The 12,194-nt window shown below is 43.0% G+C and overlaps 1 non-coding gene across 1 annotated transcript; it reads right to left on the bottom strand.

The window, feature by feature from the left end:
- Positions 1–8,885: 8,885 nt before the first annotated feature.
- LOC130972439 (small nucleolar RNA R71) lies at positions 8,886–8,993 on the bottom strand. The gene has a single exon (XR_009083607.1). It is a non-coding gene; the product is annotated as a small nucleolar RNA R71 (small nucleolar RNA).
- Positions 8,994–12,194: the final 3,201 nt, after the last annotated feature.

Genomic DNA, 12,194 nt, shown 5'->3' with positions numbered 1-12,194 from the left:
TTTCTCCTTGTGCGAGTCTGATATTGCCCCTTTTACTTTGTTGAGGGGACTTTTCAGCCTTTCTTCCGACTTGTTTGTCTTCGCTGTTCGGGCTTTTTTAGTCATAATCCAACAACTTTTTAGGTAGTGTTCCGATGGGGAACCTTTTTATAGTTTGTTTGGATGACTTTTTAGCTCTGTCTTTGAGGCTGTGCTTTTCGCTTTTTAATTAGTGTCTTTTTCAAGACTTCGTACCTTTTAGCAAAACATTCCTGGCCTTCCTCTGGCCGTTTGCGAGATGTCTTTGTCCGTTTTTGTGGATCTTTGTAGAGTGTCGGTACTTTGTTGTCTGACCTCTTTTGATCACTTCTGATTTTGTCCACTTTCTGCTTGTTTGAGGTGGTCCTTGGGGCTAATTTATCCGACGACCTTTTAGTGTTTTTGTAGAACACTTTTTAGTCATTCTGAAAAATTTTGATAGTCTTGTCGTGGAGCCGTGGCTTTTTGGGCGGAGCTATGTCCGTTTTAGCGCACGTTTTTGTTAGTCTGACTTCTTCTTGTCGGTCCAAGCTGTAGCTTTCGTTGGTCCGACTTCTTTTTGTCGGTCCAAGCTGTAGCTTTCGTTGGTCCGACTCTTTCTTGTCGGTCCAAGCAGCAGCTTTCGTTGGTCCGACTTCTTCTTGTCAGTCCAAGCTGTAGCTTTCGTTGGTCCGACTTCTTCTCGTCGATCCAATCTGTCGCTTTAATTGTCTCGGGCTGACTTCTTCATGTCGGGTCCTTCTAAGTTATTTTTGTAATCCTCTTTCTTGGACCTTTATCAGGTCTCTTTCAGGGATTACTTTTATAACTTGTCCGTTGTAGGAGACCGACTTCTTTATGTCGATCTCTTCCTAAGTTATTTTTGTAATCCTCTTTCTTGGATCTTTGTCAGATCTCTTTTAGGGATTACTTTGATAACTTTTTAGTGGTAGGAGTCCGACTTGGTTATGTCGGTCTCCTTTAAGTTATTTTTTGTAGTCCTCTTTCTTGGATCTTTGTCAGATCTCTTTCAGGTACTACTTGTATAACTTTTTTTTTTAGTGGTAGGAGTCCGTCTTGGTTATGTCGGTCTCCTTTAAGTTATTTTTTGTAGTCCTCTTTCTTGGATCTTTGTCAGATCTCTTTCAGGGACTACTTGTATAACTTTTTCTTTTGGGCTGACTTTGTTATGTCGTGCCCTTCTAAGTTAAAGTAATCCTCTTTAATAGGGTTGGCCAGACCTCTTTCCAGGGTTTACTTATAACTTGGGTTGACTTGATCCGACTTCTTAACGTCGGCCAGTCTTTAAGTTATTATTTTAGCAATCTGTAAGACCTCGTCAGGTTCTTTTTTTGGATCACTTTCGATAACTTCTTACATTATTCTGTGTTCATCTTTGCCGATTTGTAGAAAGTGGTTGTCATCTCTAGATTGTCCTTTGGGTGAATCGCGTTTTCACCTTTATCAGACGATTTGTCTTTATCGTGATCGTGCAGTGAAATTGTTTTTCACTTTCTGCCGATTTGTTGCTTTATAATCGGACGATGAATGCTTCAGATTAATGCGTCTTGGTATAGCAGTGAATTTTGTTTTCACTTTGTCGACCTTGTCGTGATAGGGCGGTGATTTTGGTGTTTCACCTTGCCGACCTGCCGTAGTCGGGCATTTTGGTAGGAAACTTTTTAGGGAATCTGCAATCTTTTAAACAATAATATAAAGATAAGAGTGTGTACATGTTAGTACTTACCTTTCTAGGTCGGGCAATCTTTTTGGATCTCGGCCTAGCGCCCTTTTTAGATTGCAGGCATGCCATGACCTTGGTAGCTCTCGCCCCTCAAGTTCGGACAGTCTGTAGTAGCCCTTTCCAAGTACTTCTATGACTCGATAGGGTCTTTTCCAGTTTGCTGTTAGCTTTCTTTCTCCAGGTTGAGTTGTTCCGATATCATTTCGGTTTAGGGTGAGGTTGTTGTTGGCAATGCTTTGCTGTACTACCTTCAGATTGTATCTTGAGGCCATTCGACATTTTAACGCCTCTTCCTTGATTGGAGCTCTCTCTCGGACTCTTGGAAGTATGTCGAGTTCTTTCCTTTGGATTTGGGAGTTGACCTCTTCATTATAGAGGATCATTCTGGGGGATCCTTCTTCGATCTCTACTAGGATCATTGCCTTCATTCCGCGAGTCAATCGGAAGGGTGATTCCCCCGTGGTGAAATGGAGTTGTCCGATATGCCCATAGGACTTGTGGAAGTTCTTCGGCCCAGGTTCCCTTTGCATCTTGTAATCTTCGTTTCAGCCCATCCAATATGACTTTGTTGGCAGCTTCAGCCTGTCCATTGGCTTGAGGATGTTTGACGGAGGTGAATTGGTGTTTTATGTTCAAGTCGGTTGCTAATTTCCTGTTTCTTTTCATTGTTCCCTGACTCCTTTGTACAAAAGTTCTTGCTTTTGTTTTGACCTTTTGTTTGAGAGGTGTTCGGACTGTTTGGGTACAGATTGTCGGCTTCTCTTCTCTGTGTTCTTGCCCTGTTGTTGCCTCCAAGGGGTGCCCCTGGACTTTCGTGTGAGTCCTAGGGTTTCCCTTTTACTGCTGTATCTAACACTTGATGTTTTGCTGTTATTGTCTGAGTTGTTTGGTAATAACCTCATGGTTGACCTATGTCTTCTTGAAAAAATATTGCTGAAATGTCTATTAAGATCCCGGTCGGCATGTCTGATTGACTGGATTCCATAATTATAATGCGTGTTACTGTGGCTGACCCTGAGTACTGTGTGCGACTTAGGAGGTTCCTCTGGATTTGTAGTGATAGGGATGAGGAAAAGAATTATGAGCTGGTGTCGCCGGACTCTGAGGAGAGGGTTTGTTTTCCTTCCTTGTTGTGGTCTTGTAATGTGGTATGGATGAGGCTTCTGTTATTGCCCCCTGGTTTGGTGTTGGCTAGTTTTAAAAATGCATCAGCTCGGGCATTCTGCTCCCGAGGTATGTGTCAGACTTCATATTCCCCAAAATGTCCGAGCTGTTTTATTTTTGTCCAGGGTCCCCTGAATTGTCCGAGCTGTTCTCTGGTTTTGTCCAGGGTCCCCCGAATTACCCGAGGTATTTTTTGTGGTGGGATCCTCAGCTTGGTTGCTCCCTTCTATTTGTGAGGTGACTACTTGTGAGTCATTGGACATGGTAAGCTCCTACCTTCTTAGCTAGCCTTAAACCAGCCAGTAGTGCCTCGTATTCAGCTTGGTCATTTGACTTGATTTGGCTTCCCTGATCGCCTTTCTATAATTACACCTGCACCACTCCCGGTTTTATTTGAAGAGTCATCCATGTAGAGTTTCTATTTTGTAGGAGTTCCCGGGGTGTCAGTGTACTCTGTAATGAAGTCGGCCAAATACTATGATTTGATGGCTGTCTGAGCTTTATGTCGAAGATCGATTTTGACTGCCTATTGTAGAATTCTTCCTGCTAAGTCTGTTTTCTTGTAGGATGCCTTCGATGGGCTGGTTGGTCCGAACTCTGATAGTGTGAGCTTGAAAGTATGGGTGGAGTCATCGAGAGGTGAGTATGGGGGCGTAGGCGAACTGCTCTATCTCTTGATAGTTTAGTTCGGCCCCTTGTAGGGCCTTGATGATGAAGTAGACGGATTGTTGCCCACTTTTGTCTTCTTTAACTAGTGATGAGGCTATTGCCAGACTTCCCACTACGAGGTATAATATGAGCTTTTCACTTTCCCTTGGTTGGGTAAGAATGGGTGGTTGCCCCAAGAATTTTCAAAATCCCGGAAGGCTTGTTTGCACCCCGTAGTCCTATTCAAACCTCTCTCCCTTCCTTAATCTCTTTGAGGTGTCCTTTGCGGGATGATTTAGAGATTCTTCCTCCTGCGAATCCTCCATGAACATGTCTCTCAGGGGTGTGAGGTGGACGTTCAACTCGTTCGACCTCTTTGGTGTGAGACGTTCGACTTGTCCGACCTCTTTGGTGTGAGGTGGACCTTTAACGCGTCCAACCTCTTTGGTGTGAGGTGGACCTTCAACGCGTCCGACCTCTTTTGTTTTTGATTGGGGCGAGTTCATGGGATCTTCTCAGTGTTGCATATTTCTCGGTAGATATCCACAATAGACACCCGAAGGGGGTGTAATTGTGGTATTTTCTAGGCTTCTCTCCATGTTGATCTTCTTTTTTCTTGGACTCTTTATCCTTATCCCGAGAGGAGTAGGAATGTTCGCTTTTTGAGATCTCTCCTAGTCGAGAGTTTTCTTCCATGTTGATGTACTTCTCTGTCCGTTCCTGTACCTCGTTCCGAGGTTTTGGGTGCTTCTTGGATATTGAGTGGCTAAAAGGTCCTTCTCGTAGACCATTGATGAGACCCCTGATAGCTGCTTCTGTTGGCAGACTTTGTATGTACAGACATGTTTTGTTGAATCTTTCCATGTAGTTGCGAAGGCTCTCTCGATCTCCTTGCTTGATCCCTAATAGGCTTGATGCGTGTTTGGCTTTGTCCTTCTGGATGGAGAATAACGGATTGCATCTGAGGCCTCCGTGAGATACATCCTACTTCTGAAATTGCTAAGATGATAGCTTGGATCTGATGTGCCGTCATACGGAGTCATGTTGAGAGCTTTGAAGTCCTTTGGGACCTTTAGCTTTCATGATCTCTTTTGTGAATGGGTCTTGATCTTTGTGGGGGCTATCTTCGTGACTGGATCGAGCCGTCTCAGTTTTGAGATCAGCTTCGAGTTTTAAGAGCTTATCTTTTAACTCTCGGCGTCGCCTAGTTTCCCTTCGGAGGTCCTTCTTGGCTTCCCGTTGATGCTCGTCTTCTTTTTGTTGGAGGCGGTTTTGTTGAGCTCGTAGTGCTTCCATGATTTCTGTGTTTGTAGGTTACTTATCTCCCCCGTTTTGGGGTGTGCTTTTGGAGGTGGCGTCCGCGTTTTTATGCGGCGTTCTATCCTCTAGATCTGAATCGTAGTCGTTGTCATGATTGTCCGCCATGGTGGTGGGATGACTTCCAGGTTCCCCGGCAACGGCGCCAATGTTCCGAGGGTCACCTGAAACTGTAGGTCGATCTCGGACGAGACCTTCTGTTTTGGTCGGAGCCGACGTGTCCGGCAGGTGTACAGCAGCCGGAGCTGGTGTATCCGACTTGTTGGACTTGGTGGTGGTGCTGATTCTTCATCCCCGGAGGGTGGGGGGTACCTGCAAGGGACTCCGATGCTTAAGTTAGTGATGAGCGGATAATTTGTACGCTTTTTGGCATTGTTTTTAGTATGTTTTTAGTAGTTTTAGTTGAGTTCTTAGTATATTTTTATTAGTTTTTAGTTAAAATTCACTTTTCTGGACTTTACTATGAGTTTGTGTGTTTTTATGTGATTTCAGGTATTTTCTGGCTGAAATTGAGGGACCTGAGCAAAAATCTGATTCAGAGACTGAAAAGGACTGCAGATACTGTTGGATTCTGACCTCCCTGCACTCGAAGTGGATTTTCTGGAGCTACAGAAGCCCAATTGGCGCGCTCTCAACGGCGTTGGAAAGTAGACATCCTGGGCTTTCCAGCAATATATGATAGTCCATACTTTGCCCAAGATTTGATGGCCCAAACCGGCGTTCAAAGTCACCTTCAGAATTCCCAGCGTTAAACGCCGGAACTGGCACCTAAATGGGAGTTAAACGCCCAAACTGGCACAAAAGCTGGCGTTTAACTCCAAGAAGAGTCTCTACACAAAAATGCTTCATTTCTCAGCCCAAGCACACACCAAGTGGGCCCGGAAGTAGATTTTTATGTCATTTACTCATCTTTGTAAACCTTAGGCTACTAGTTTTCTATAAGTAGGACCTTTCACTATTGTATTTGAACATCTTGAGATCTTGAGATTTTTGAATCTTTTGATCACTGGGGGCTGGCCTCACGGCCATGCCTAGACCTTGTTCTTATGTATTTTCAACGGTGGAGTTTCTACACACCATAGATTAAGGTGTGGAGCTCTGCTGTACCTCGAGTATTAATGCAATTACTATTGTTCTTCTATTCAATTCCGCTCATTCTTTGTCCAAGATATCACTTGTTCTTCAACTTGATGAATGTGATGATCCGTGACACTCATCATCATTCTCACCTATGAACGTGTGACTGACAACCACCTCCGTTCTACCTTAGATTGGGTGAATATCTCTTGGATTCCTGATACACGATGCATGGTTGATCGCCTGACAACCGAGTGCTCGCCTGACAAACGAGCCAGCCATTCCGTGAGATCAGATTCTTCGTGGTATAGGCAAGAACTGATGGCGGCATTCAAGAGAATCCGGAAGGTCTAACCTTGTCTGTGGTATTCTGAGTAGGATTCAATGATTGAATGACTGTGACGTGCTTCAAACTCATAGCAGGCGGGGCGTTAGTGATAGACGCAAAAGAATCACTGGATTCTATTCCGGCCTGACCGAGAATCGACAGATGGATAGCCGTGCCGTGACAGGGTGCGTTGAACATTTCCACTGAGAGGATGGGAGGTAGCCACTGACAACGGTGAAACCCTTGCATAAGCTTGCCATGGAAAGGAGTAAGAAGGATTGGATGAAGACAGTAGGAAAGCAGAGAGACGGAAGGGAAGGCATCTTCATACGCTTATCTGAAGCTCTCACCAATGATATACATAAGTATCTCTATCTTTATCTTTATGTTTCATTCATCATCTATACCCATTTGAGTCTGCCTGACTAAGATTTACAAGGTGACCATAGCTTGCTTCATACCAACAATCTCCGTGGGATCGACCCTTACTCGCGTAAGGTTTATTACTTGGACGACCCAGTGCACTTGCTGGTTAGTTGTGCGAAGTTGTGTTTATGCCATGGTATTGAGCACCAAGTCTTTGGAGCCATTACTAGGGATTATTTGAGTTGTAGTGATCACAATTTCGTGCACCAAGTTTTTGGCGCCGTTGCCGGGGATTGTTTTGTGTATGGACAACTAACGGTTCATCTTGTTGCTTAGATTAGGTATTTTTTCTTCAGAGTTCTTAAGAATGAATTCTAGTGTTTCATGATGATCTGTTGAAATCTGGCTGGCTGTGAAACCATGTCTAATCTTATTGGACCGAGGTTTCAACTGATCATCACAAGAGCTTGTTGATCTCTATCAATCTTGCTATTGGAGCAATGATCTGCTAAGGCTTGGCTGGCCATTGGCCATGTCTAGTGTTTTGGACCGAAGCTTTCTTTGAAAGCTTGGCTGGCTGTGAAGCCATGTCTAATTCCTGGACCGGAGTCTTAGACTAGCATTGCAATGATTCCTGGAATCCAAATTAAGAATTCTGAAACTTTTATTTTCTATCTCCATATAATTTTCGAAAAAACACAAAAAAATTTCAAAATCATAAAAACCAAAAATATTTTATGTTTCTTGTTTGAGTCTAGTGTCTAATTTTAAGTTTGGTGTCTTGCATGCATTGTTTATTTGATCTTGGTTCTATCTTCAAGTCAATAGTACAGGGAATTGAAGATTCAGAACATGCAGCAGAGGAATTACACAGAAAAAGCTGGGCGTTCAAAACGCCCAGTGAAGAAGGACAGACTGGCGTTTAAACGCCAGCCAGGGTACCTGGTTGGGCGTTTAACGCCCAAAATGGTAGTGCATTGGGCGTTAAACGCCAGAATGTGCACCATTCTGGGCGTTTAACGCCAGGATGGCACAAGGGGGAGGATTTTGTTTTCAAATCAATTTTTTTCAAGTTTTCAAAGTTTTTCAAAATCAAATCTTTTTCAAATCATATCTTTTCAATCAAATGTTTTCAAAATCAATTTCTTTCCTTTTTCAAAGATACTTGCTAACAATTAATGATTTGATTGAACATTTCAAGTATGTTGCCTTTTCTGTTGAGGAAGGTTTAATGTTCGAATCATATCTTTTCTTGTTAGGCAAGTCATTAATTTTTAAAATCAAATCTTTTTTTTAAATTGTTTTCAAATCATATATTTTCAATCATATCTCTTTTTAAACCATAACTTTTTAATCATATCTTTTTTTTTATCACATCTTTTTCAAAACAGTTTTCAGTCATATCTTTTTGATTGCTAATTTCAAAATCTTTTTTAAAAATCACTTGATCCCTTTTCTACTTTGAGTTTTCGAAAATTATCAATCAATTTTTCAAAATGTTTTTAAAATCTTTTTAATTAATTTTCGAAAATTCTCTTCCCCTCTTCTCACATCCTTCTATTTATGGAGTACCACTCCTTCTCAATGCACAATTCGAACTCTATCTGATTAAGTTCGAATTCTTCTATTTTTCTGTTCTTCTGACACCTCAAGGAATCTCTATACTGTGACATAGAGGATTCCATATTTTCTTGTTCTCTTCTCTTTCATATGAGCAGGAGCAGAGACAAAGGCATTCTTGTTGAAGCTGACCCTGAACCTGAAAGGACCTTGAAGCGAAAGCTAAGAGAAGCTAAGGCACAACTCTCTGTAGAGGACCTAACAGAAATCTTCAAGGAAGAATAACCCATGGCAGCCGAAAACAACAACAATGCAAGGAAGGTGCTGGGTGACTTTACTGCACCTACTCCCGACTTCTATGGGAGAAGCATCTCTATCCCTGCCATTGGAGCAAACAGCTTTGAGCTTAAGCCTCAATTAGTTTCTCTAATGCAACAGAATTGCAAGTTCCATGGACTTCCATTGGAAGATCCTCATTAGTTCTTAGCTGAATTCTTGCAAATCTGTGACACTGTCAAGACTAATGGGGTTGACCCTGAAGTCTACAGACTTATGCTATTCCCTTTTGCTGTAAGAGACAGAGCTAGGATATGGTTGGACTCACAACCTAAAGAAAGCCTGGACTCATGGGAAAAGCTAGTCAATGCCTTCTTGGCAAAGTTCTTTCCACCTCAAAAATTGAGTAAGCTTAGAGTGGAAGTCCAAACCTTCAGACAGAAGGATGGAGAATCCCTCTATGAAGCATGGGAAAGATACAAACAATTGATCAGAAAGTGTCCTTCTGACATGCTTTCTGAATGGAGCATCATAGGTATTTTCTATGATAGTCTCTCTGAACTGTCCAAGATGTCTTTGGATAGCTCTGCTGGAGGATCTCTTCATCTGAAGAAGACGCCTACAGAAGCTCAAGAGCTAATTGAAATGGTTGCAAATAACCAATTCATGTACACTTCTGAAAGGAATCCTGTGAACAATGGGACAAATCAGAAGAAAGGAGTTCTTGAGATTAATACTCTGAATGCCATTCTGGCTCAAAATAAAATATTGACTCAACAAGTCAATCTGATTTCTCAAAGTCTGTCTGGAATGCAAAATGCACCTGGCAGTACTAAGGATGCTTCATCTGAAGAAGAAGCTTATGATCCTGAGAACCCTTCAATGGAAGAGGTGAATTACCTAGGAGAACCCTATGGAAACACCTATAATTCTTCATGGAGAAATCATCCAAATTTCTCATGGAAGAATCAAGAGAGACCTCAACAAGGTTTCAACAACAATAATGGTGGAAGAAATAGGTTTAGCAATGGCAAGCCTTTTCCATCATCTTCTCAGCAACAGACAGAGAATTCTAAGCAGAACCCCTCTGACTTAGCAACCATGGTCTCTGATCTAATCAAGACCATTCAAAGTTTCATGACTGAAACAAGGTCCTCCATTAGGAATTTGGAGGCACAAGTGGGACAGCTGAGCAAGAAAGTTACTGAACTCCCTCCAAGTACTCTTCCAAGCAACACAGAAGAAAATCCAAAAGGAGAGTGCAAGGCCATCAACATGGCCGAATTTGGAGAGGAAGGAGAGGAAGTGAACGCCACTGAGGAAGACCTCAGTGGGCATGCACTGACTTCCACTGAGTTCCCCAATGAGGAACCATGGAAATCTGAGGCTCAAAATGAGACCATAGAGATTCCATTGGACTTACTTCTGCCTTTCATGAGCTCTGATGAGTATTCTTCCTCTGAAGAGGATGAGTATGTCACTGAAGAGCAAGTTGCTAAATACCTTGGAGCAATCATGAAGCTAAATGACAAGTTATTTGGAAATGAGACTTGGGAGAATGAACCTCCTTTGCTCACCAAAGAACTGGATGACTTGTCTAGGCAGAAATTACCTCAAAAGAGACAAGATCCTGGGAAGTTTTCAATACCTTGTACCATAGGCACCATGACCTTCAAGAAGGCTCTGTGTGACTTAGGGTCAAGTGTAAACCTCATGCCTCTCTCTGTAATGGAGAAGCTAGGAATCTTTGAGGTGCAAGCTGCAAGAATCTCATTAGAGATGGCAGACAACTCAAGAAAACAAGCTCATGGACTTGTAGAGGATGTTTTGGTGAAGATTGAAAACCATTACATCCCTGCTGATTTCATAGTCCTAGAGACTGGGAAGTGCATGGATGAAACCATCATCCTTGGCAGACCCTTCCTAGCCACAGCAAAGGCTGTGATTGATGTTGATAGAGGTGAACTGATCATTCAAGTGAATGAAAAATCCTTTGTGTTTAAGGCTCAAGGATATCCCTCTGTCACCATGGAGAGGAAGCATGAAGAGCTTCTCTCAAATCAGAGTCAAACAGAGCCCCCACAGTCAAACTCTAAGTTTGGTGTTGGGAGGCCACAACCAAACTCTAAGTTTGGTGTTGAACCCCCACATTCAAACTCTAAGTTTGGTGTGGGGAGGTTCCCACATTGCTTTGATCATTTGTGAGGCTCCATGAGAGCCCTCTGTCAAGCTACTGACATTAAAGAAGCGCTTGTTGGGAGGCAACCCAATGTTATATTTTATCTATTTTCTTTTGTTATTTTATGTTTTTTGTAGGTTGATGATCATGAGAAGTCACAAAATCAATTGAAAAAGCAAAAACAGAATGAAAAACAGGAAGAAAAATAGCACACCCTGGAGGAAGAACTTACTGGCGTTTAAACGCCAGTAAGGCTAGCAGGTGGGCGTTTAACGCCCAGTCTGGCACCATTCTGGGCGTTTAATGCCAGAAAGGGGCACCAGACTGGCGTTAAATGCCAGAAAAGGGCAAGAACCTGGCGTTAAACGCCAGAAATGGGCACCAGCCCGGCGTTTAACGCCAGAATTGGCTCAAAACGTGATTTTGCATGCCATTTGGTGCAGGGATGACTTTTCCTTGACACCACAGGATCTGTGGACCCCACAGGATCCCCACCAACCCCACCACTCTCTCTCTTCTTCACCCATTCACCAATCACCTCAACACCTCTTCCCCAAAAACCCTTCACCTATCAAATCCCATCTTTCTCTTCACCACTCACATCCATCCTTCATAAAACCCCACCTACCTCACCCTTCAAATTCAAACCACTTTCCCTCCCAAACCCACCCATACATGACCGAACCATAAGACCCCCCTCCCCTATATATACCCTTCTTCACCCCTTCATTTTCACACAACCTAAACACCACTTCTCCCCCTCTTTGGCCGAACACAAAGCCATTCCCTTCTTCCTCATTTCTTCTTCTTCTACTCTCTTCTTTCTTCTTTTGCTCGAGGACGAGCAAACCTTTTAAGTTTGGTGTGGTAAAAGCATTGCTTTTTGTTTTTCCATAACCATTTATGGCATCCAAGACCGGAGAAACCTCTAGAAAGAGGAAAGGGAAGGCTAAAGCTTCCACCTCCGAGTCATGGGAGATGGAGAGATTCATCTCAAGGGTGCATCAAGACCACTTCTATGAAGTTGTGGCCTTGAAGAAGGTGATCCCCGAGGTCCCTTTTTCACTCAAAAAGGGTGAATATCCGGAGATCCGACATGAGATCTGAAGAAGAGGTTGGGAAGTTCTTACCAACCCCATTCAACAAGTCGGAATCTTAATGGTTCAAGAGTTCTATGCCAATGCATGGATCACCAAGAGCCATAATCAAAGTGTGAACCCGAACCCAAAGAATTGGCTTACTATGGTTCGGGGGAAATACTTGGATTTTAGTCCGGAAAATGTAAGGTTAGCATTCAACTTGCCCATGATGTAAGGAGATGAACATCCTTACACTAGAAGGGTCAACTTTGATCAAAGGTTGGACCAAGTCCTCACTGACATTTGTGAAGAGGGCGCCCAATGGAAGAGAGATTCAAGAGGGAAGCCGGTTCAATTGAGAAGGCATGACCTCAAACCCGTGGCTAGAAGATGGTTGGAGTTTATCCAACGCTCAATTATTCCCACTAGCAACCGGTCCGAAGTTACTCTAGACCGGGC

Source organism: Arachis stenosperma, chromosome 3, assembly GCF_014773155.1.
Source record: "Arachis stenosperma cultivar V10309 chromosome 3, arast.V10309.gnm1.PFL2, whole genome shotgun sequence".
NCBI classification, from domain to species: Eukaryota; Viridiplantae; Streptophyta; class Magnoliopsida; order Fabales; family Fabaceae; genus Arachis; species Arachis stenosperma.
This window is presented reverse-complemented; position numbering and strand designations above follow the sequence as displayed.